General features: G+C 50.5%; 1 long non-coding RNA gene across 1 annotated transcript in view; it reads left to right on the plus strand.

The window, feature by feature from the left end:
- LOC133357533 (uncharacterized) overlaps window positions 1-25,133 on the plus strand; it is a 99,706-nt gene extending 74,573 nt beyond the window's left edge. The window contains exon 3 of the long non-coding RNA XR_009756975.1: window positions 24,583-25,133. This is a non-coding gene — a long non-coding RNA (uncharacterized LOC133357533). The remainder of the gene's footprint in view (window positions 1-24,582) is intronic.
- The last annotated feature ends 1,579 nt before the right edge of the window (window positions 25,134-26,712 follow it).

Here is a 26,712-nt window from a genome sequence, read left to right on the forward strand (position 1 = left end):
AGTGAGTTAGTGGGTGAGTGATTGAGTGAGTGAGTGGGTGAGTGAGTGAGTGAATGGGTGAGTGAGTGGGTGAGTGAGTGAGTGGGTGAGTGGGTGAGTTAGTGGCTGAGTGGGTGAGTAAGTGGGTGAGTGAGTGAGTTAGTGGCTGAGTGGGTGAGTGAGTGGGTGAGTGAGTGAGTTAGTGGGTGAGTGATTGAGTGAGTGGGCGGGTGGTTGAGTGGGTGAGTGAGTGAGTGAGTGAATGGGTGAGTGAGTGAGTGAGTGGGTGAGTGAGTGAGTGAGTAAGTGAGTGAGTGAGTGGGTGAGTGAGTGAGTGAGTGGCCGGCCGATGCACCGTCTGCCGAAGAAGTCCAAATAGCGATCCAGAGCCTCTGAGAGCAGTAAAAGGGCCGATGGGTTTTTCGTTTTTGTTTGTGGGTTACTTTGGGGTTTAATCGGTTTTTAGTGGTTTTAGGGCTTAGTAATATTGTTTAAATGTTTTGTTTTTTTGGGGGGTTTTGAGATTTTTTTTCGGTTTTGACCTCCCATGCGAACTGTGAGTCATCACGACCGCCTGGACCACAGGGCGGGATTAGCAGGGATGTCCTCGTGTGTGCCAACTTCAAGTGGAAGGGTGAGCGCACAGATCGTGACAACAACTACAGAGGGGGGGACATCCCTTTCCTACTTCGTGTGAGGCGGGGTAGAGGTCCTGGCAAGGATTACACTGGTCAACAACAAAAAATAAAAAAAATTCTGGTCAACAACAAAAACTATTTTTTTTCTGGTCAACAACAAAAAATCTGGTCAACAACAAAAAACCTTTTTTCTGGCCTGGACTTTTGCAGCTGTTTTTGACTAATTTCAGGGTGCTGATTCCAAATCTGATCTCAGATTTGCTCTATCACATCTCGTTTTTATGCTATCGGCATACCCCGTTTTCATTTATTTTACCCGAAATTAACTCTGTCACTTATGATTGCAAGTTGTTGCGAGTCAGTGACTGCTTTAGTGTTAAAATATGGTGCTGTATTTTAGGATAGTGCGTTTATAACATCATTTTATGTAGATATCCACATTTATTTAATGTTTCTTCCGCAGTTTTTATTGAAAATGCAAAATCTAAATCTGTAAATATCTTAGTGGGATCCGATGAGATATGACAATATTTTTTTCACAGAGGTTTAAAGCCACGTGGCCGGGAGTCAGAGCTGTTCCCTGTTCAACTTTGGGGTGCGACAGGGATGTCCTCTGGCTCCTGCATTATTTCACATCTATTTAGAACAAAGAATTCGAGAAGCTTTCTATCGGAGCAATCTCAGCAGACACAATTGGGTGCTAATCGATGCCCAGGTGCGGTCAAATCATCTCTCCCGTGTTGTTATGGTTGCTGATGATCTGGTAACTGCTGCTCATTCTGAGGAGTCGTAGACTCTGCTGCTGAACTTGGAGTGTGTCACTAAGAGGCTATTTTGTGTCATCAAACACTCCTCTCTCACTCAGCTCTTCTTGGGTAATGGACAGAAGCGCACACGACCTGCTCTGGTTTTTTTTTGCAGCCGAGGTCTCACTCCGAATCATTTTTTTTTTCATCGGCTGTGTAAGGCCGCTGCGTGGAAGCTAACCTGGCCTGTCGCTCCGCACGAAGCTCCGGGTCTTTTCGGCCACAGTCATTGACCTCCCTTATCTCTGCTTGCGAAACGCGGAGCTCTTTCAAAGGAACATCTGCGCCGGTTTGATACATCCAGGCTGGGTTGCCTCTGATCCATCTCGGGTTTAACCACACCGGATTGTGTGTGGAGATCACAGATCATTGGAAAATCTGGACACGGTCCCATCATCAGCGAGCTCCTTCGGAAGGCGAGGCTGCATTGGCTGGGTCATGGAGCCCGCAGACGCAGCATGGCCAATCGCGAAAAGCGGGAGCCCTTTAAAATCAACATCTTGCAGCCCGTTTTGAAACGTTCAGGCTGATCCAGGAGGGAGGCTAACACGCAGAGAGTTGACACAGTGGAAAGCTCAGCTGATGGTGCATCTGACCGGTCATCTCAGTCAGTCAAACCCATGGCACCTGGGTCTGTCACCGTGACTTGCCAGCCGGTCTTCGACACTTCACGTGGCCTCAAAGTGGAGTTAGCGTGGCACGGGCGGAGTGGTGACGGCACCCTCACTTAGTGGTGAACGGTGGTTGCTGTTGTGCTGTTAAACTACGCCAGGGGTCGGCAACCAAAATAACAAGAAGAGCCATTTCTTTCCAATTCGGTACAAAATTCAGTATTTCAAGAGCCGCAATGCATTTATGTACATACGTACATATCGTCAAGAAGCAGCCCGTAAAGAGCCGCATGCGGCTCTGGAGCCGTAGGTTGCCGACCCCTGAACTACGCGATGGTGATGTTGTTGTTGATAATGGTGATGGGCTTGAGCTGGAATCGAACTTGGGTGGTTGGGTTCGGAGCGCAACGGCCGGATAACCGCTACATTGCCGCCTACGCACAACCAGACATCTTTCTAACTCACGCATACACACACACACATGCACCTACTCATACATACACCCACTCACTCACCCATTCACTCATACAAACATAAACCCACACATGCACCCACTCACCCACTCACTCACCCACTCACCCACCCACTCACCCACCCACACACGCACCCACTCACCCACTCACCCACTCATACACAAATGCACCCACTCACCCACTCACCCACTCACTCATACATACAAAAGACAAAGACCCCCCGTATAACCTTAACAGACTGTAGGGGCAAGTGCCTATGAAGGCCGCAACGGTACACGAGGGGGTGGGTGGCCAGCACCACGCCCGACCGCCTTTGTCTCCCCAGTGGCGATGTTTACACAGCGCACAAGATACTCGTTTGAGGCTGAGTCGACCTAGAGGAGGCCCAGGACCGGTTCAGATAATCGTCACCGGTGTTGACCATGAGCGGGAATCGAACTCGGGTCTTCAGATTTGTAGCGCAGCGCGCAAGCCACTACACTACCACTCCCCACTCACACAGACAAACACACACGCACACACACGCACACACTCACACAGACGCACACTCACACACAATCATACCCTCATCCTCTAACACACACACACTCACATTCACCCACTCATCCACTCACGCATACACGCACACGAAATTATCAACAAGATAATAGACAAACACGCATACACACACACACGCACGCATGCACCCACTCACACATACACCCAATACAAAGACAAAGATCCCCCGTATAGTCTTAACAGACTGTAGGGGCAAGTGCTGTTAGCGAGCACCTATGAAGGCCAGAACGGCACACGAAGAGGTGGGTGTCCACCTTTGTCTCCCTAGTATCGTTTTTTTTATACCGCACCAGGTATTAATTTGATGCTGAGTCGACCTAGGGGAGGCCCAAGACCGGTTCAGATAATCGTCACTGGTGTTGGCCGTGAGCGGGAATCGAACTCGGGTCGCCAGGTTCATAGTGCAGGAAAAACAGCAAAGCATCGTGTATCAAATCCCAGTGGGATGCAAGTCAAACAACAACAACCGTAAGACAATTTAGCTTAAAGATAACGGACTAACTCTGTACAACAACAAGACAAATATGGCCAATCCAAAACGCCTTCGAAATCACCAAAATAAAGCTGTGAAAACAACGTAACGGCGATCATAGGAACTGTGATTCTAATTAAACAATAAATGACATTACATAAAAATGTACGACCAAACTTTGCAGCCATAGCTGGCAGCATGAGTTCACTCCACAACAGCAGGAGCATCAGTTTGAGTATCAGAGGGCGATGTTGAACAACACTGGTCAACACACTTTTTCTGGCATAAGGTATTCCAACGGTAAAGTTCACGTAGAAGGGAAGTAATAAAATAATAAAAATAAAACATAACACAATAATTCTCACGACGTTTCGGCCACAATGCAAGCAGCCGTCCTCAGGTGAAAACCAGGTCTGTCTGCAGTCACGAAGGCTTTAAATCGAAAAGTATTCCAACGGTTTAAAGGTAATTTTGGGGTGCTGATTCCAAATCTGGCATCAGTTTTTGTCTATCACATCAGGTTTTTGAGATATCAAATATTGCATTTTCAATAAAAACTGCAGAAGAAAAATATTAAATAGATGTGGATATCTACATAAAATGATATTATAAACACACTATCCTAAAAATACAGCACCATATTTTAACACTAAAGCAGTCACTGACTCGCGACAACTTGCAATCATAAGTGACAGAGTTAATTTCGGGTAAAATCAATGAAAATGGGGTATGCCGATAGCATAAAAATGAGATGTGATAGAGCAAATCTGAGATCAGATTTGTAATCAGCACCCTGAAATTAGCCTAAACATCAGCACACTCTCATCAAAACTCAAGATCATACTTTGCAGCGGTCATCCAGGGCAATACATTTGATTTCAGTTCCACTGAATTGCAGTGGCAGCCAGGGGTGTACAACTCCTCTAGAGCGGCGCTGAGGTTTCCACACCGAGTGGACCTAGGGAAGGACCCCAGACCGGTTCAGATTATCCGCCGTGAGCTGGAATCGAACTCGGGGGGGCCGCCGGATTCCATAGCGCTAACCGCTGCGCCACCGCTCCCCGCATGCAAATATCGACATGCACACACATACATACAAAGACAAAGATCCCCGTATAACCCTAACAGACTGTTGGGGCAAGTGCTGTCAGCGAGTAGCACTTACGAAGGCCGGCACGGCACACGAGGGGGTGGGTGGTTAGCAACCACGCCCGACCGCCTTTGTCTCCCCCAGTGGCTAAGTTTAAGCAACGCATAATTTGAGGCTGAGTCGACCTAGGGGAGGCCAGGAACGAGTTCAGGTATTCGTCACTTGACACTTACACGGCGACGAACACGCGTCGCGACAGACACACACCACAAACATTCAAATATAAAGATCCCCCGTATAGACTTAACAGACTGTAGGGGCAATTGCTGTTAGCGAGCACCTATGAAGGCCAGAACGGCACACGAGGGAGTGGGTGGCCAGCACCACGCCCAGCCGCCTTTGTCTCCCCCGATGTTTACACAGCGGACCAAGGTACTCACTTGAGGCTGAGTAGACCTAGGGGAGGTCCAGGACAGGTTCAGATAAATCGTCACCGGCGTTGGTGGCCGTGAGCGGGAATCGAACTCGGGTCGCCTGGTTCATAGTGCAGCGCGCTAACCACTACACTACCACTACCCACACACCTTGACACACACACACATAGACACACACACACACACACACCTTGACACACACAAACCTAGACACACACACACACACCTTGACACACACACACACCTTGACACACACACACACCTCGACACACAAACCTAGACACACACACATCTTGACACACACACACACCTTGACACACACACCTTGACACACACACACACCTTGACACACACACACACCTTGACACACACACACACATCTTGACACACACACACCTAGACACACACACACACATCTTGACACACACACACACCTCGACACACACACACATCTTGACACACACACACACATCTTGACACACACACACCTTGACACACACACACACACCTTGACACACACACACACCTTGACACACACACACACACCTCGACACACACACACATCTTGACACACACACACATCTTGACACACACACACACCTTGACACACACACACACCTTGACACACACACACACCTTGACACACACACACACCTTGACACACACACACACACCTTGACACACACACACACATCTTGACACACACACACACCTAGACACACACACACACACCTTGACACACACACACCTTGACACACACACACACCTTGACACACACACACACACCTTGACACACACACACACGTTGACACACACAAACACAATGACACACACACCTTGACACACACATACCTTGACACACACACACACACACCTTTACACACACACACACACATTGACACACACACCTTGACACACACACCTTTACGCACACACACACCTTGACACACACACACCTTGACACACACACCTTTACACACACACCTAGACACACACACACCTAGACACACACACAGACACACACACACACCAAGACACACACACAGACACACACACACCTAGACACACACACAGACACACACACACACCTAGACACACACACAGACACACACACACACCTAGACACACACACAGACACACACACCTAGACACACACACAGACACACACACACACCTATACACACACACAGACACACACACACACACCTAGACACACACACAGACACACACTCACACACCTTAACACACACACCTAGACACACACACACACACTATTAACAGACACACACCTTTACACACACACACCTTGACACACACACCTTGACACACACACCTTTACACACACACCTAGACACACACACTATTACAGACACACACACCTAGACACACACACACACTATTACAGACACACACACACCTACACACACACACACCTTAACACACACACCTACACACACACACCTTAACACACACAATGACCCACACACACTATAACACACACACACAATTGACCCACACACACTATTAACAGACACACACACACCTTAACACACACACAATGACCCACACACACACACCTTGACACACACACACACCTTAACACACACACAATGACCCACACACACTATTAACAGACACACACACACAATGACCCACACTCACACACCTTAACACACACTATTACACACACACCTAGACACACACACACACTATTACAGACACACACACAATGACCCACACCCACTATTAACAGACACACACACACACCTTGATACTCTCACACACACACCTTGACACACACACACACTATTACAGACACACACACCCACTATTAACAGACACACACAAACGTGCATTAACAGACCTCACCTGGACGTATGGAACGACAGTTGCGTTTCACAGCGATAACCTCCACCTGCCCTGTCACCACCCATCACGCCACGCTCACCACCCACCACCCAAAGCTCACGACCCATCACCTGAAGCTCAAGACCCATCACGCAACTCTCACGATCCACCACCGGACGCTATTCCTGCTGCACCTACATGGTCCGCCTTGCTTCCTTCCCAGCAAACTCTGACGCTCTTAGCAAAAAGCAAGCAAAGCAGCCTCAGCGTAAAGTCACCACGAGGCATCTCGGCGCGGTCTGGCGTTTGTCTACAAAAAGTACGGACACATAAGAGAGAGAGAAAGAGAGAGGGGGGGAGGAAAATAATAATAATATATTTTAAAAAAACTGTCGACTCTTTTTATATATGTATTAAAAAAAACGACATAATAGGAGACACACACACACAGAGAGAGAGACAGACACGCACACAGAAGACACAAAGCCAGCTGAAAGAAGAAGAATAATAATAATGGGACGTCACTATAGGCAGTGCCTTAAACAATACAACATTGAGAGAGAGAAAGCGGAGGGGGGGTGGTTTGTGTTGTAACAGCTATTGTTAGCTTATACCTTCCTTTGGGAAGATCTCTATTGAGTGAGTATTCATACGGAGTACAGATATTGTTGTGTTGTTGGTGGTGGTGGTGATGCAGAGACTAAGCCGGGCGAGAGAGGGAGGATGAGGGTGGGTTATGTGGGGGGGGGGGGGGGGCGATGGGGATAGGGCTAAGAACGAAGAACAAAAATTAGAGACCATGAGCCTCTCTTTATTTGAATAATCGGGCTTTGTAGATAATTTCAAGTTATTGTTTCTTGCACAGATGGCTCTCGTGGTACAGCGAGAGCGAGAGAGAGCGAGAGAGAGCGAGAGAGCGAGGGGGAGAGTGCGTGTGATGATTCTCTTTGTGGATCAGAATGTGTCTCGCGTGCGATGCTGGTATAGGAGGAGGGAGAGGGGGCAGGAGGAGGAGGGAGGAGAGGGAGGAGGAGGAGAGGGAGGAGGAGGAGGAGAGGGAGGAGGAGAGGGGGGAGGAGGTGAGGGAGGAGGAGGAGAGGGGGGAGGAGGAGAGGGAGGAGGAGGGGGGAGGAGGAGAATGGGAGGAGAGGGAGGAGGAGGAGGAGAGGGAGGAGGAGGAGTTGGAGGAGGAGGAGAGGGGGAGGAGGAGAGGGAGGAGGAGGAGGGGGGAGGAGAGCAGGAGAAGGAGGAGAGGGAGGAGGAGGAGGAGGAGGAGGAGGAGGAGGAGGAGGAGGAGGGAGAGGAGGAGGAGGAGGAGGAGGGAGGAGGAGGAGGAAGGAGGAGGAGGAGGAGGGGGAGGAGGAGGAGGAGGAGGGGAGAGGAGGAGGGAGGAGGAGGAGAGGGAGGAGGAGGAGGAGGAGGAGAGGAGGAGGAGGAGAGGGAGGAGGAGGAGGAGGAGGAGGAGGAGGGGAGGAGGAGGAGGGAGGGAGGAAGAGGAGGAGGAGGGGGAGGAGGAGGAGGGGGAGGAGGAGGAGAGGGGAGGAGGGGGGGAGGAGGAGGAGGAGGAGGAGAGGGAGGAGGAGGAGGAGGAGGAGGAGAGGGGGAGGAGGAGAGGGAGGAGGAGGAGGGGAGGAGAGGGAGGAGGAGGGAGGGGAGGAGGAGAGGGAGGAGGAGGGAGGGGAGGAGAGGGAGGAGGAGGAGTTGGAGGAGGAGGAGAGGGGAAGGAGGAGAGGGAGGAGGAGGAGGGGGGAGGAGAAGCAGGAGAATGGGAGGAGAGGGAGGAGGAGGAGGAGGAGGAGAGGGAGGAGGAGGAGGAGGGAGAGGAGGAGGAGGAGGAGGAAGGGGGAGGAGGAGGAGGGAGAGGAGGAGGAGGAGGAGGAGGGGGTAGGAGGAGGAGGGAGGAGGAGGAGAGGGAGGAGGAGGAGGAGGGAGAGGAGGAGGAGGAGAGGGAGGAGGAGGAGGAGGAGGAGGAGAGGGAGGAGGAGGAGGAGGGAGGAAGAGGAGGAGGAGGGGGAGGAGGAGGAGGGGGAGGAGGAGGAGAGGGAGGAGGGGGAGGAGGAGGAGGAGGAGGAGAAGGAGGGGGAGGAGGAGGAGGGGGGGGAGGAGGAGAGGAGGAGGAGGAGGAGGAGAGGAGAGGGAGGAGGAGAGGGAGGAGGAGGGGGAGGAGGAGAGGGAGGAGGAGGGGAGGAGGAGAGGGAGGAGGAGGAGGAGGGGGGAGGAGGAGAGGGGGGAGGAGGGGGAGGAGGAGAGGGAGGAGAGGGAGGAGGAGGAGGAGAGGGAGGAGGAGGAGAGGGAGGAGGAGGAGGAGGAGGAGAGGGAGGAGGAGAGGGAGGAGGAGGAGGAGAGGGAGGAGGAGAGGGAGGAGGAGGAGGAGGGGGGGTGGGAGGAGGAGGAGAGGGAGGAGGAGGAGGAGGGGGGTGGGAGGAGGAGGAGGAGAGGGAGGAGGAGGAGGAGGGGGGGAGGGAGGAGGAGGAGAGGGAGGAGGAGGAGGAGGAGGAGGGGGAGGAGGAGGAGGAGGAGAGGGAGGAGGAGGAGGAGGAGAGGGAGGAGGAGGAGGAAGAGGAGGGGGGGAGGGAGGAGGAGGAGAGGGAGGAGGAGGAGAGGGAGGAGGCGGGAGAGGAGGAGGGGGAGGAGAGGGAGGAGGAGGAGGGAGAAGAAGGAGGAGAGGGAGGAGGAGGAGGAGGAGGAGGAGGGGGGGGAGGGAGGAGGAGGAGAGGGAGGAGGAGAGGGAGGAGGAGGGAGAGGGGGGAGGAGGAGAGGGAGGAGGAGGAGGAGAGGGAGGAGGAGGAGGAGGAGGAGGGGGGGAGGGAGGAGGAGGAGAGGGAGGAGGAGAGGGAGGAGGAGGGAGAGGGGGGAGGAGGAGAGGGAGGAGGAGGAGGAGAGGGAGGAGGAGGAGGAGGAGGAGGAGAGGGAGGAGGAGGAGGAGGAGGAGGGGGGGAGGGAGAGGAGGAGAGGGAGGAGGAGAGAGAGGAGGAGGGAGAGGGGGGAGGAGGAGGAGGAGGAGAGGGAGGAGGCGGGAGAGGAGGAGGAGAGGGAGGAGGATACATTCCTAGGCTCTGTTTCCAAGCGGAGTTCTCAATTAAATATAAAATGTATCACACGCGTGCACGTGTGCGTGTGTGTACGTGCGTGTGCGAGTGTTTGCTTGTGTCTGTGTGTATCTGAGTATTTACGTGTGTGTGTGTGAGTTGGTATGTGTGTGTGGGGGGGAGCGGTAATGTAGCGGTTATCACCGGAGATAAATTCGAGTTATCACCGGTGTTGAACTATCAGCGGTGATGAACTCGGCTCTCTGTCGGATTCGCAGATCTTAGTGGAGCGCTAACTGCCGCGCCACCGCTCCCCAGACACGCGCACGCGCACAGAGCGTTCCAGACGGACGCAACGAGTTCCGTACTAAACGCTGTTAGTTGAATCTCGATCTGAAGTTTTCGTGACTGCAGGGATCCATAACTCTTTGATTCTTTCGGTAAAGTCGCGTAGGTAGAAAATAAAATATTACTTATTTTATAAAATATTATAATGTATTACCTACGTGACTTTACCGAAAGAATCAAAGAGGACGTCAGTTATATTATTAGTTTTTTTCGGTAAAGTCACGTAAAAAAAGCATTTTTTTATTAAAATTAATAAAAGTTAAATAAAAAATAAAATAAAAATCACGACGTTTCGGAGGCAACACAAGCTTCCGTCTTCAGGTGGAACCGTCACAGCACGATAGCTGTATCAAATAAGAGAAAAAAAACCTAAGAATATGAATCCTTGCAGTCACGAAAGCTTCAAATCTAGAAAACATGTCAGTTGACTTCATTGTTTTTTCAGTGAAAATAAATTATTGCCTTTTGGCAACAATGCAAAGTTATTGCCCTAAGAAGTTACACGGGGAGCAGCAGCATCAGCAGCAGCAGTCGCCGTAGTAGTAGCCACACGAATAACTAGTCTGGCTCCTAACGCTGCGTCCACACATTCACAACGTGTTGGTCTGTCGCTCTCGACAGAGACGACAGCCCGCAATGCCCGTAGAGCTATACGGGGGAACTTTGCCTTTGTGCCTGTGTGTTGGCGCGTGTGGATGGGGATCGATTGCAACACCAGGTGTGAAACATCACCAGTGGGGAGACAAAGGCGGCCGGGCGTGGTGCTTACCACCCACCCCCTCGTGTGCCGTGCCGGCCTTCATAGGTGCTCGCTAACAGCACTTGCCGCAACGGTCCGTTACACCTATACAGGGACCTTTGTCATATAGTAGTAGGTTTTTATCCTTTCAACTGGTACAAAAACTGGCACCTTTATACAAGGCATCATGTTTGCAATAACCACAACACAAGCAGTCAAAATGCAAACAAAAAGAAACAACTCTGATGATGATAATGATATGCACTGCCCTTGAAGTTGATTTGTCCACACCCGAGACAGCTTTTCTTAGAGCCCAGTCTCCATTGGTGTTGGACCAGATGACGCAAAAAGGCCTTTTGGCGTCATCTGGTCCAACACCTTTTGGCGTCATCTGGTCCAACACCAATGGAGACTAGGCTCTAAGAAAAGCTGTCTCGGGTGTGGACCAATCAACTTCAAGGACAGTGCATACCATTATTATCAGAGTTGTTTCTTTTTGTTTGCATTTTGACTGCTTGTGTTGTGGTTATTGCAAACATGATGCCTTGTATAAAGGTGTCAGTTTTTGTACCAGTTGAAAGGGTTAAAGCCTATCACTATATTTTGCCACTTGTAAAGGAGGTCTCATAGTGTGACCTTTGTCTTATGTGTGAATGCAAGGGGAGTGGTGGCGCAGCGGTTAGCGCACTGCGCTATGGACCCGTCGCGACCCGAGTTTGGTTCCCGTTCACGGCCGCAAACACCAGCGATGATGATCTGAACCGGTCTGTTAAGGCTCCACGGGGGATCTTTGTCGTTGTGGTTGGTGCGTGTAGGTGGACGTGTTTGGTTTTGGGTGTGTTTGTGTGGTTTTGGAATCATGTGGTTTGGTGTGAAAGTGTGTGCGTGTGTATCTGGGCGTGTGTCTGGGTGTGTGTGTCTCTGTGTATCTGGGTGTGTGTGTGTGTGTATCTGTGTGTGTGTGTCTGGGTGTGTGTGTCTGTGTGTATCTGTGTGTGTGTGTCTGGGTGTGTGTGTCTGTGTGTTTCTGGGTGTGTGTATCTGGGTGTATCTGGGTGTGTTTGTCTGTGTGTGTGTGTGTAAGTGTGTGTGAGTGTGTCTGTGTGTAAGTGTGTGTCTGGGTGTGTGTATCTGGATGTATCTGGGTGTGTTTGTCTGGGTGTGTATGTCTGTGTGTATCTGGGTGTGTGTGTGTCTGTGTGTAAGTGTGTGTCTGGGTGTCTGGGTGTGTGTGTGTCTGTGTGTATCTGGGGTGTGTGTGTGTATCTGGGTGTGTGTCTGGGTGTGTGTGTCTGTGTGTATCTGGGTGTGTTTGTCTGTGTGTGTGTCTGTGTGTAAGTGTGTGTGTGTGTGTATCTGAGTGTGTGTGTGTCTGTGTGTATCTGGGTGTGTGTCTGGTAGTGTAGCGGTTAGCGCGCTGTTCTACGAACCTGGCGACCCGGGTTCGAATCCCGCTCACAGCCATCACCAGTGACGATTACCTAAACCGGTCCTGGGCCTCTACTAGATCGACTCAGCCTCAAATGAGCACCTGGCGCGCTGTGTAAACATCGCCGCTGGTGTGACAAAGGCGGCCGGGCGTGGTTCTGGCCACCCACCCACCCCCTCGTGTGCCACGGTGCCGGCCTTCATAGGTGCTCGCTAACAGCACTTGCCCCAGGCAGGCTACACGGCGATGGAGGGGTGAGTGGGGATGGGGGGGGGTAGGTGATCTTTGTTTTTGTTGTTATTCACACGCAACAATCTCAGCGGCCTTGCTCCCCCAGAATTCGGGTGTTAACCCGCTAACAAGGGACGCGTCAGCCCGGGCGACAGGCGGTGGCGCCGTTCTTTCAATTCGGGGAATTCCTGACGCCCCGGCGCATCCTTGGGGCTTCCTCGGGCGGCGCGAGAACACGACGTCGAACTTCTTTCGCACCGCACGGAAGCCAAACCGCGCTAAGCGGAGGTTCAGGGGAAGGACAAACTGTGGGTCTCTGTGTGAGTCTGTGGGTCTCTGTGTGAGTCTGTGGGTCTCTGTGTGAGTCTTTGTGTGAGTTTGTGGGTCTCTGTGTGAGTCGATATGTATCTGTGTGAGTCTCTGTGTGAGTTTGTGGGTCTCTGTGTGAGTCTATAGGTCTCTGTGGGAGTTTGTGGGTCTCTGTGTGAGTATGTGGGTCTCTGTGGGAGTTTGTGGGTCTCTGTGTGAGTCTATAGGTCTCTGTGTGAGTCTGTGGGTCTCTGTGTGAGTCTGTGGGTCTCTGTGTGAGTCTGTGGGTCTCTGTGAGTCTGTGAGTCTCTGTGTGAGTCTGTGGCTCTCTGTGGGGGATCTCTGTGTGAGTCTATGGATCTTTGTGTGAGTTTGTGGGTCTCTGTGTGAGTCTGTGGGTCTCTGTGTGAGTCTGTGGGTCTCTGTGTGAGTCTATGGGTCTCTGTGTGAGTCTGTGGGTCTCTGTGTGAGTCTATGGGTCTCTGTGTGAGTCTATGGGTCTCTGTGTGAGTCTGTGGGTCTCTGTGTGAGTCTGTGGCTCTCTGTGGGGGATCTCTGTGTGAGTCTATGGATCTTTGTGTGAGTTTGTGGGTCTCTGTGTGAGTCTGTGGGTCTCTGTGTGAGTCTGTGGGTCTCTGTGTGAGTCTATGTGTGTAAGTTGAACTTCTTTCACATCGTACGTAGCAAACCGCAGTAATCGGAGGTGCATGGGACGACAAACTGAACACGAAAACAAGTTTCAATGAACGAGTTTGTCATACTGGATGATGATTTAAAAGTGCATAGCTCCGGCTGGCTTCCTAACATCGGAAGGAAGAGCGTTCCAGACGGCCGCAGAAGCGCGTCTGAAAGCGCCACGCGATGCGGTTGACCACCGTCTATGTTCGACGGCTCGTCCGGGAATATCTCCGAATGAAACGAGCAGCACACCGAAGCAATCACCGTCGTCATCATCATCATCGTCATCGGCAGCAGCAGTAGCATGATCAGCATCGCTATTGTGATTTGATTTCGATCATCATCTTCACACATTCCAGCAACGTCGTGAATGAGCCTTAGTCTGGCTCTGTGCGCATCTGAGAATGAACACTGAACCCTGTGGGAGCCTTAGTCTGGCTCTGTGAGCATCTGATAATTAACACTGAACCCTGTGGGAGCCTTGGTGTGGCTCTGTGAATCTCAGTGATGAACACAGAACCCTGTGGGAGTCTTAGTCTGGCTCTGTGAGCTTCCGTGATTAACACTGAACCCTGTGGGAGCTTTAGTCTGACTTTGTGAGCCTCCGTGATTAACACTGAACCCTGTGGGAGCTTTAGTCTGACTTTGTGAGCCTCCGTGATTTAACACTGAACCCTGTGGGAGCCTTGGTGTGGCTCTGTGAGCATCTGAGAATTAACACTGAACCCTGTGGGAGCCTTAGTCTGGCTCTGTGATAAACTGATCATTAACACTGAACCCTGTGGGAGCCTTAGTTTGGCTCTGTGAGCCTCACTGATTAACACTGAACCCTGTGGGAGCATTAGTATAGCTCTGTGAGAATCTGATAATAAACACTGAACCCTGTGGGAGCCTTAGTCTGGCTCTGTGAGCATCTGATAATTAACACTGAACCCTGTGAGAGTCTTAGTCTGGCTCTGTGAGTCTCAGTGATGAACACTGAACCCTGTGGGAGCCTTAGTCTGGCTCTGTGAGCCCCAGTGACTAACACTGAACCCTGTGGGAGCCTTAGTCTGGCTTTGTGAGCCTCAGTGATTAACACTGAACCCTGTGGGAGCCTTAGTCTTGCTCTGTGAGCCTCCGTGATTAACACTGAACCCTGTGGGAGCCTTAGCTTGGCTCTGTGAGCCCCAGTGACTAACACTGAACCCTGTGGGAGCCTTAGTCTGACTTTGTGAGCCTTCGTGATTAACACTGAACCCTGTGGGAGCCTTAGTCTGGCTCTGTGAGTCTCCGTGATTAACACTGAACCCTGTGGGAGCCTTAGTCTGGCTCTGTGAGCCCCAGTGACTAACACTGAACCCTGTGGGAGCCTTAGTCTGGCTCTGTGAGCCTCCTTGATTAACACTGAACCCTGTGGGAGCCTTAGTTTGGCTCTGTGAGCCTCCGTGATTAACACTGAACCCTGTGGGAGCTTTAGTCTGACTTTGTGAGCTTCCGTGATTTAACACTGAACCCTGTGGGAGCCTTGGTGTGGCTCTGTGAGCATCTGAGAATTAACACAGAACCCTGTGGGAGCCTTAGTCTGGCTCTGTGATAAACTGATAATTAACACTGAACCCTGTGGGAGCCTTAGTTTGGCTCTGTGAGCCTCACTGATTAACACTGAACCCTGTGGGAGCATTAGTATAGCTCTGTGAGAATCTGATAATAAACACTGAACCCTGTGGGAGCCTTAGTCTGGCTAAGTGAGCATCTGATAATTAACACTGAACCCTGTGAGAGTCTTAGTCTGGCTCTGTGAGTCTCAGTGATGAACACTGAACCCTGTGGGAGCCTTAGTCTGGCTCTGTGAGCATTTGAGAATTAACAATGAACCCTGTGGTAGCCTTAGTCTGGCTCTGTGAGTCTCCAGGATTTAACACTGAACCCTGTGGGAGCCTTAGTCTGGCTCTGTGAGCCCCAGTGACTAACACTGAACCCTGTGGGAGCCTTAGTCTGGCTCTGTGAGCCTCAGTGATGAACACTGAACCCTGTGGGAGCCTTAGTCTGGCTCTGTGAGCCTCCGTGATTAACACTGAACCCTGTGGGAGCCTTAGTTTGGCTCTGTGAGCCCCAGTGACTAACACTGAACCCTGTGGGAGCCTTAGTCTGACTTTGTGAGCCTCCGTGATTAACACTGAACCCTGTGGGAGCCTTAGTCTGGCTCTGTGAGTCTCCGTGATTAACACTGAACCCTGTGGGAGCCTTAGTCTGGCTCTGTGAGCCCCAGTGACTAACACTGAACCCTGTGGGAGCCTTAGTCTGGCTCTGTGAGCCTCCTTGATTAACACTGAACCCTGTGGGAGCCTTACTTTGGCTCTGTGAGCCTCCGTGATTAACACTGAACCCTGTGAGAGCTTTAGTCTGACTTTGTGAGCCTCCGTGATTTAACACTGAACCCTGTGGGAGTCTTAGTCTGGCTCTGTGAGCATCAAAAAATTTCACACTAAAAACTAAACTTTTTATTTATTTCAGCAGTTAAGGCCCACTGAGCTATCGAACTCTATTTCAGAAGCGATCTGTCCATCACCACTAAATGATCTCTTATCGATGGCGTCTTCTCACCACATGGACAATTACAGCAGCAGCAGCCAAACGCTCCAAACGCGTGGTGACGTTTCCTTCCAAATGTGGAACGAAAAACACGCGACCAACGGGGAGAGAGAGAGAGAGAGACACGCAAACTCCAAATATACAGCAGCAGCAGGCGTCGTCATGGTCGGGATCGAACCCACGACCTCATGTATACCAGGCGAGGTAGTTAACATCAACTAGCCACCGTAGTGATGATGAGAGAGACACGCAAACTCCAAATATACAGCAGCAGGCGTCGTCAGGGTCGGGATCGAACCCACGGCCTCCTGCGTACCAGGCGAGGTAGTTAACATATCCTAGCCACCGTGATGATGATGAGACAGAGAGACACGCAAACTCCAAATATACAGCAGCAGGCGTCAGGGTCGGAATGGAACCCACGACCTCCTGTATACCAGGCGAGGTAGTTAGCATCTCATAGCCACCGTGATGATGATGAGAGAGAGACACACGCAAACTCCAAATCTACAGCAGCAGCAGGCGTCGTCAGGGTCGGGATCGAACCCACGACCTCCTGTGTACCAGGCGAGGTAGTTAACATCTCATAGCCACCGTGATGATTATGAGAGAGAGAGACACGCAAACTCCAAATATACAGCAGCAGCAGGCGTCGTCAGGGTCGGGATCGAACCCACGACCCCCTGCGTATCAGGCGAGGTAGTTAACATCTCCTAGTCACCGTGATGATGATGAGAGACACACGCAAACTTCAAATCTACAGCAGCAGGCGTCGTCAGGGTCGGGATCGAACCCAGGACCTCCTCCGTACCAGGCGAGGTAGTTCACATCTCATAGCCACCGTGATGATGATGAGAGACACACGCAAACTCCAAATCTACAGCAGCAGGCGTCGTCAGGGTCGGGATCGAACCCACGACCTCCTGCGTACCAGGCGAGGTAGTTAACATCTCCTAGCCACCGTGATGATGATGAGAGACACACGCAAACTCCAAATATACAGCAGCAGCAGGCGTCGTCAGGGTCGGGATCGAACCCACGACCTCCTGCGTACCAGGCGAGGTAGTTAACATCTCCTAGCCATCGTGATGATGATGAGAGAGAGAGACACGCACACTCCAAATCTACAGCAGCAGCAGGCGTCGTCAGGGTCGGGATCGAACCCACGACCTCCTGCGTACCAGGCGAGGTAGTTAACATCTCCTAGCCACCGTGATGATGATGAGAGAGACACGCAAACTCCAAATATACAGCAGCAGCAGCAGGCGTCGTCAGGGTCGGGATCGAACCCACGACCTCCTGCGTACCAGGCGAGGTAGTTAACATCTCCTAGCGTCTCCCCGGTGTAGCGCTTGGGCCGAGTGTTGACCCCCATGACCGCGTGTGGCTTGTCAGTCGAGGGCTGTGAGTCTGGTGGGGGTTGGTGGGGGGTGACCGCTAACCACCCACTGCCCCCCACCCCCCCCCACCACCACCACCAATGTGGTGTTGTGTTAACTGCGCCGAGTAATTGGGAGTAATGCGGTGCTAATTAACTGTGTGACGCCGCGGTGCCGTGTGATTTAACGGGAACTAATTCTGCTTCGTATCCAATAAAAACTTTAATTAACCGTGAATAATTGTCAATTGCTCATACGACTAATGCTCACTTAATCATGCATTGACACTAACAGATTTAGTGTGCGCGCGCGTGTGAGCGTTTGTGTCTGTGTGTGAGCGTTTGTGTGTCTGTGTGTGAGTGTATGTGGCTGTGTGTGAGTGTATGTGTCTGTGTGTGAGTGTGTGTGTCTGTGTGTGTATGTGTGTGAGTGTCTGTATGTGAGTGTGTGTGTGTATCTGTATTGTGTGTATCTGTGTGTAAGTGTATGTGTCTTTGTGTGAGTGTATGTGTCTGTGTGTGAGTGTGTGTGTCTGTGTGTGAGTGTATGTGTCTGTGTGTGAGTGTGTGTGTCTGTGTGTGAGTGTATGTGTCTGTGTGTGAGCGCGTGTGTGTGTATCTGTGTGTGAGTGTATGTGTCTTCGTGTGAGTGTATGTGTCTGTGTGTGAGTGTGTGTGTCTGTGTGTGAGTGTATGTGTGTTTGTGTGTGAGTGCCTGTGTACATACATACACACATACATACATACACACGTACATACACACAAACACACGTACACACACACATACACACGTACACACATACATACACACACAGACGTACACTCCTACACACATACACATACATACACAAATATATACACACATACACACGTACATACACATACGTAAACACACATAAACACAAGTACACACATACATACACACATACACACACACGTACATATATACATACATACACACACACACATACACACACACAGTACACACACATACACACATACATACACGTACATACACACATACATACATACACACACATACACACACGTACACACACACATAATTGACCGTCTACGAGTCAAGTCGTCATTATTTCATTATTAACTGGCACGCACGCATCTCCACGACCCGTCCGAGTTTCGGACAAATCCCATTTGGCTTGAAGGGCTCACACCACCAACAACAATCCAGACAAATTGTAGCAGCAACGCTCACCACCGCCACCACCACCCTCCCCTCCACTTAGCAAATATAAATATAAAAACATAAGTTACCGCCGCTCCCCGAGTTGTATTGTCAATTTGTATTTTCCCTTTTTCCTCTCACTCACTCAGTCTCACTCTCACTCTGCCCCGTCTCCCCTCCCTCCCTCCTGTCACGTCTCTGTCTGTGCGTCTGCCACTACAGATTTCGCTCCTCTGAGCGTGACTTGTTTATATAAAAGCCACGTGTGTCTGTGTGTGTGTCTGTGTGTGTGTCTATGTGTGTGTCTGTGTGTGTGTCTGCGTGTGTGTGTGTCTGTGTGTCTGTGTGTGTGTCCGTGTGTGTGTCTGTGTGTGTGTGTATGTGTCCGTGTGTGTGTCTGTGTGTGTGTGTGTGCTTGTGTGTGTGTCTGCGTGTGTGTGTGTATGTGTGTGTGTGTCATCTCGGTCATCTCAGTCAGTCGACCCGTGGCACCTGCTGTCTGTGTGTGTGGGGGGAGCGGTGGTGTAGCGGTTAGCGCGCTGCGCTACGAACCTGGCGACCCGAGTTCGATTCCCGCTCACGGCCAACACCAGTGACGATTATCTGAACCGGTCCTGGGCCTCCCCTAGGTCGACTCAGCCTGAAATGAGTACCTGGTGCGGTGTGTAAACATCGCCACTGGGGAGACAAAGGCGGTCGGGCGTGGTGCTGGCCACCCACCCCCTCGTGTACCGTTGCGGCCTTCATAGGTGCTCGCTAACAGCACTTGCCCCTACAGTCTGTTAAGGCTATACGGGGGATCTTTGTCTTTGTCTTGTTTGAGTGCGAGGAGCGGTGGTGCAGCGGTTAGCGCGCTGCGCTATGAATCTGGCGACCCGAGTTCGATTCCCGTTCATGGCCAACACCAGTGACGATTATCTGAACAAGTCGTGGGCCTCCACTAGGTCAGCTCGGCCTCAAATGGCCAACTTAGGGCGGTGTTTAATCATCGCCAGTGGGGAGACAAAGGCGGCCAGGCGTGGTCTGTGCTCGCTAACAGCACTTGACCAAAAGTCTGTGAAGGCTATACAGAGGATCTTTGTCTTTGTATCAGTATGATTATTCTACACCCGCACCCCCAACCCTCCCCTCCCCTTATTACCCTGCGGACAATTTCCCTTTATGTAGCTTCCCGGCCTCTAACCATCACCCAGCCTCTTACGGGTTTTTTATTTTGCGTGTGACTACTGTGGACACTTAATCGATGAGCCGAGCTTTATTTAATACTTTCATGCCACGGGACGGGGGCTTCGAGTGCCGTTTGCCAACTCCGCAAATTCCCAGTCGCCGCTCACTCACTCCCTATAGACGCTAACTTTCATCCTCGACCGGGTTATCCCAAACCAGAGACGGTTTCTTCATTAGGGCGATTGGGCGACGCACCACCAATGTCATTCAACCACAGAGTCACGCTAGCCGTCACTGTGCCTCTGGATATAGTCCAATCAGCGTCATGTCACGTTCTGTGGAGTACCGCCTCTTTTTGGGCGATTTCACTCCGGCTGAGAATCGCCCCGAGTGGCCCCATAGACTTACATTCAAAGATGTTTTTTTTCGAACGGGGGCGCTCCAATGCATTCTCTATGGCTTCCGGGAGGGCTCGCCCTAACGTGCTTACGTCATCATACGTGCTTACGTTATTATACGTAAGCACGTTTCATCCAACAATATAATTTGTGGCCACCTAGTGGAATCTTTAATAAAAGAAACTTGAGTGGTTTGTTTTAATAGTGAGTATAGAAACAAACAATATGTATTGTAAGAGTCACTTTATTTTCCTTAATATTAAAGAAGTGAAGTTGCCTTAACATGCTTTAGCTGTTAATTTATCCATTGCATGGGTGGACCTTATCCTTATCAATCATCCAGACATTTGCCCCCCCTGAGAGATTTTGCAGGAGCCGCCACTGTCCCAAACGCCTCTGGGTTCACCACCATCACCACCACCACAACTACCACCACGCCAATTGGCGTTCACTAACACTGGTCAACAATTCTAGATTTGAAGCTTTCGTGACTGCAAGGATTCATATTCTTGGATTTTTTCGGTAAAGTCACGTAGGTAAAAAATTAAAATTAATAAAAGTAAAATAAAAAATTAAATTAAAAATTAAAAATCACGACGTTTCGGAGGCAACACAAGCCCCCGTCTTCAGGTGGAACCGTCACAGCACGATAGCTGATACAGCTGTGTTAAAATATGGTGCTGTATAAGAACACTGGTCAACCAATAAAAAAACATTTTTTTCTGGCCTGGACTTTTGCAGCTGTTCTAGACTAATTTCAGGGTGCCGATTCCAAATCTGATCTCAGATTTGCTCTATCACATCTCATTTATATGCTATCGGCATACCCCGTTTGCATTGATTTTACCCGAAATTAACTCTGTCACTTATGATTGCAAGTTATTGCGAGTCAGTGAGTGCTTTAGTGTTCAAATATGGTGCCTGTATTTTTATGATAGTGTGTTTATAATATAATTTTATGTAGATATCCACATTTATTTAATATTTTTCTTCTGCAGTTTTTATTGAAAATGCAATATTTGATATCTCAAAAACCTGATGTGATAGACAAAAGCTGATGCCAGATTTGGAATCAGCACCCCAAAATTACCTTAAAACCATTTCGATTTAAGGCTTTCGTGACTGCAGGGATTCATCTTCTTGGTTCTTTCGGTAAAGTCACGTAGAAGGGAAGTAATAAAATAATAAAAATAAAACATAATAAAATAATAAAAATAAAACATAATAAAATAATTCAGACGCTGTCTCCCCGACAGACCTGGTCTTCACCTGAGGACGGCTGCTTGCGTTGTGGCCGAAACGTCGTGAGAATTATTTTATTATGTTTTATTTTTATTATTTTATTATGTTTTATTTTTATTATTTTATTACTTTCCTTCTACGTGACTTTTACCGAAAGAACCAAAAAGATGAAATAACATTTTTTTTAGTTTATAGTTTTATTTTATCGGATCTGGAGAAAGGGATGATGATGAGCTGAGTCAATGCTTCTGATCGCCGGCCGCTCGCTCTATCGCAGAGTCTTGCATTGAGCAAAGTTGTTTTTTTGTTTTTTTTGTTTCTTAGAACTTGGGAGGGAGGGGGGAGATGGCGAGAGGGGGAGGGAGGGGAGAGGATTCCAGAGTGGAGCGGTTTGAGGGAAGAAGGGAGGAGACCTCTGGTGTGGTGAGTGAGTGAGTAGGTGGGTGGTTAGGTGGGTGGGTGAGTAGGTGGGTGAGTGGGTGGGTGGTTAGGTCGATGGGTGTGTGGGTGGGTGGGTGATTTGGTGGGTGGGTGAGTGGGTGGGTGGGTGAGTAGATGGGTGGGTAGGTGAGTGGGTGGGTGAGTGAGTGAGTAGGTGGGTGAGTAGGTGGGTGGGTGAGTGTGTGGGTGGGTGGGTGATTAGGTGGGTCGGTTGGTGAGTGGGTGAGTATGTGGGTGGGTGAGTGGGTGGGTGTTTAGGTGGGTGGGTGGGTGGGTGTGTGGGTGGGTGATTTGGTGGGTGAGTGAGTGAGTAGGTGGATGAGTAGATGGGTGGGTAGGTGTGTGGGTGGGTGTGTGATTAGGTGGGTGGGTGAGTGAGTGAGTACGTGGGTGAGTAGGTGTGTGGGTGGGTGTGTGGGTGGGTGTGTGATTAGGTGGGTGGGTGAGTGAGTGAGTGAGTACGTGGGTGAGTAGGTGGGTGGGTGGGTGTGTGGGTGGGTGTGTGATTAGGTGGGTGGGTGAGTGAGTGAGTACGTGGGTGAGTAGGTGGGTGGGTGGGTGTGTGGGTGGGTGTGTGATTAGGTGGGTGGGTGAGTGAGTGAGTGAGTACGTGGGTGAGTACGTGGGTGGGTGGGTGTGTGGGTGGGTGTGTGATTAGGTGGGTGGGTGAGTGAGTGAGCGGGTGATTGGGTCGGTGGGTGAGTTAGTGAGTACGTGGGTGAGTAGGTGGGTGGGTGAGTGTGTGAGTGGGTGGGTGATTAGGTGGGTCGGTGGGTGGGTGAGTGGGTAGGTGAGTGGGTGGTAGAGTGGGTGAGTGTGTGGGTGATTGGGTGGGTGGGTGAGTGAGTGGATGTCTGATTGGTGGGTCGGTGAGTGAGTAAGTGGGTGAGGGAGGGAGTGGGTGGGTGGGTGAGTGGGCGAGGGAGGGAGTGGGTGGGTAGGTGGATGGATGGGTGGGTGAGTGAGTGAGTGGGTGAGTGAGGGGGGGAGTGAGTGAGTGAGGGAGGGAGTGAGTGAGTGGGTGGGTGAGTGTGTGGGTGAGTGAGGGAGGGGGTGGGTGGGTGGGTGAGTGAGCGAGTGGGTGAGTGAGCGAGTGGGTGGGTGAGTGAGTGAGTGAGTGGGTGAGGGAGGGAGGGAGGGAGTGGGTGGGTGAGTGAGCGAGTGGGTGAGTGAGCGAGTGGGTGAGTGAGTGAGTGGGTGAGGGAGGGAGGGGAGGGAGGGAGGGAGGGAGGGAGGGGAGTGGGTGGGTAGGTGGGTGAGGGAGGGAGGGAGGGAGGGAGGGAGGGAGGGAGGGAGGGAGTGGGTGGCTGGGTGGGTGAGTGGGTGGGTGAGGGAGGGAGGGAGGGAGGGAGGGAGTGGGTGGGTAGGTGGGTGAGTGAGTGGGTGAGTGGGTGGGTGAGTGGGTGGGTGGGTGGGTGAGCGAGTGGGTTAGTGGGTGAGTGGGTGGGTGGGTGAGCGAGTGACGGATGCGTGGGGATCGCTTCTGACCTCGTGGCTTTTAAATCCCAAGAACAAATCCCCACCAAGTAAAGCGAAGTCCGCCACTTAGTTTGGGATTAGCCCGGATTTAAATCATTCACTTACTCATTCACTCGCTCAGTCAATTAGTTTGCCTGATCGCTCACTCGTGAACTCACTCATTCATTGAGTTTTTCACTCACTCACCTTCTTACACACAAATTCACTCGTTTGGCTGATCACTCACACGCTCATTCATTCACTGCTCACTTTCATCATTCTCTAGATCAATCTTTCATTGATTTTCTCACTCACTCGTTCACACATTCAGTCACTCACGCATCAAGCCGCTTACTCGCCCAGCTCATTCTATTCATGAATCACTCAATCACACGTGCGTCTCACCTGTCGGATAACTCGCTTATTCAGTCACACTCATTCACTCACTCAATCATTAACTCATTCGCTCGCACATCATCACTCAACCACTCACTCGCTCATTCACTCACACATCCACCTAACCACTGGCTCACTCATTCACCCATCCACCTACCCACTCACTCACTCATCCACCTACCCACTCGCTCACTCACTCACCCATCAACCTACCCACTCACTCACACATCCACCTACCCACTCGCTCACTCACTCACACATCCACCCACTCACTCGCTCACTCACACATCCACCTACCCACTCGCTCACTCACCCATCAACCTACCCACTCACTCATCCACTCACTCACACATCAACCTACCCACTCACTCGCTCACTCACTCACCCATCCACCTACCCACTCACTCGCTCACTCACTCTCCCATCAAGCTACCCACTCACTCGCTCACTCGTTTGCTCATTCACTCATCCATCAACCTACCCACTCACTCGCTCACTCACACATCCACCTGCCCAATCGCTCACTCACTCACACATCCACCTACCCACTCACTCGCTCACTCGTTTGCTCATTCACTCACTCATCAACCTACTCACTCACTCACCCACACACCTCACCCGCTCACTCACTCAAGTAACGCAATGCTTGCGCGTGTGTTTGCGTCAACAGATCCCACGGATTCCTCGTGAGAGATTGCAACACGGCGGGGATGATGGTGATGATGGTGGTGATGGTGGTGATGGTGATGATGGTGATGATGGTGATGATGATGATGATGGTGGTGATGATGGTGATGATGGTGATGATGGTGATGATGATGGTGATGATGGTGGTGGTGGTGGTGGTGATGGTGATGATGGTGATGATGGTGATGGTGGTGATGATGGTGATGATGGTGATGATGGTGGTGATGGTGATGATGGTGATGATGGTGGTGATGATGCTGATGATGGTGATGATGGTGGTGATGATGGTGATGGTGATGATGATGGTGATGATGGTGATGATGGTGGTGGTGATGACGACGATGTCATCGCGACCGAAGATAATTTTCCACGCAAAAACATATCAGAAAAAATATCTTGAAATTATGATGATGATGTTGATGATTGAATAAACTTTCTTTAAATCATTAATTAATGCTTAATTCTAACTGCGACTTCCTGCCTCGTGTCACGCGCATTTCACTGGTCAACACACTTCTTCTGGCATAAGGTATTCCAACGGTTTTAAGGTAATTTTGGAGTGCTGATTTCAAATCTGGCATCAGTTTTTTTTCCATCACATCAGGTTTTTGAGATATCAAATATTGCATTTTCAATAAAAACTGCAGAAGAAAAATATTAAACAAATGTGGATATCTACATAAAATGATGATATTATAAACACACTATCCTAAAAATACAGCACCATATTTTAACACTAAAGCAGTCACTGACTCGCAACAACTTGCAATCATAAGTGACAGAGTTAATTTCGGGTAAAATCAATGAAAATGGGGTATGCCGATAGCATAAAAATGAGATGTGATAGAGCAAATCTGAGATCAGATTTGGAATCAGCACCCTGAAATTAGTCTAAACAGCTGCAAAAGTCCAGGCCAGAAAAAAATGTTGTTTTGTTGTTGACCAGTGTTATCAGTGGGGGTTAGAGACTCACACAAATATCGATCATCGCCACTGATGTTACTGGCCGCGAACGGGAATGGAACTCGGGACACCGGGTTCGTAGCGCAGAGGGCTAACCACTGCGCCACCACTCCCCTGAGATACATACACACACACAAAGACAAAGATCCCCCCGGTAGCCTGCGCAGGCTGTCGGGGCAAGTGTTGCCAGCGAGCGGCACCTGTGAAGGTCGCAACGGCACATGATGAGGTTGGATGGACAACACCACGCCCGGCCGCCTTTGTCTTCCCGCACATCGCAAACCAGGAGACTCGTTTGAGGCTGAGCCGACCTAGAGGGGGAGGCCCAGGACCGACTCGGATAACCGTGGCCGTGAGCTGGAGTGGAACTCGGGTCGACCGGTTCGTAGCACTGCTACACTCGCCAGTGATACGAATATCCACGCAGATGAATGCGGATTTTAAATCAGAATATTGTCATGATTATTATGACTTTTAATTTCGATTTAAAGCTTTCGTGACTGCAGGGATTCATCCGCTTGGTTCTTTCGGTAAAGTTACGTAGAAGGGAAATAATAAAATAATAAAAATAAAACATAGTAAAATAATTCTCACGACGTTTCGACCACAACGCAAGCAGCCGTCCTCAGGTGAAGAACAGGTCTGTCGGGGAGACAGTGTCTGACACTGTCTTTCCGACAGACCTGTTCTTCATCTGAGGACGGCTGCTTGCGTTGTGTCTGACACAGTGTCTGACACTGTCTTTCCGACAGACCTGTTCTTCACCTGAGGACGGCTGCTTGCGTTGTGGCCGAAACGTCGTGAGAATTATTTTATTATGTTTTATTTATTTTATTTTATTATTTTTATGACTTTGTGAATATGAATTCGGAATTCTGAGCAGCTGGGTACGTGCACGAGAGATGGGATAACGCTTAGCGATTTGAATAGGCACACCTGTTTAGTGGTTGTGGTGGGATTTCGAGAGAGACACGGAGAGCGAGATACAGAGAGAGATGAAACGAGAGAGGGAGGGAGAGAGAGAAGATGACTTTCATGTTGAGATTATTCATATTTAGCAATTCTGTGCCCCATTAACTCCCTCCGACCGCAAACCATTCACTCGTTCGCCCACACAAACACGACGGGGCTTTGAACTGGTGAATTATTA

This window comes from Lethenteron reissneri, chromosome 58 (assembly GCF_015708825.2).
Source record: "Lethenteron reissneri isolate LAM-NWPU_2019-01 chromosome 58, ASM1570882v1, whole genome shotgun sequence".
NCBI lineage: Eukaryota > Metazoa > Chordata > Hyperoartia > Petromyzontiformes > Petromyzontidae > Lethenteron > Lethenteron reissneri.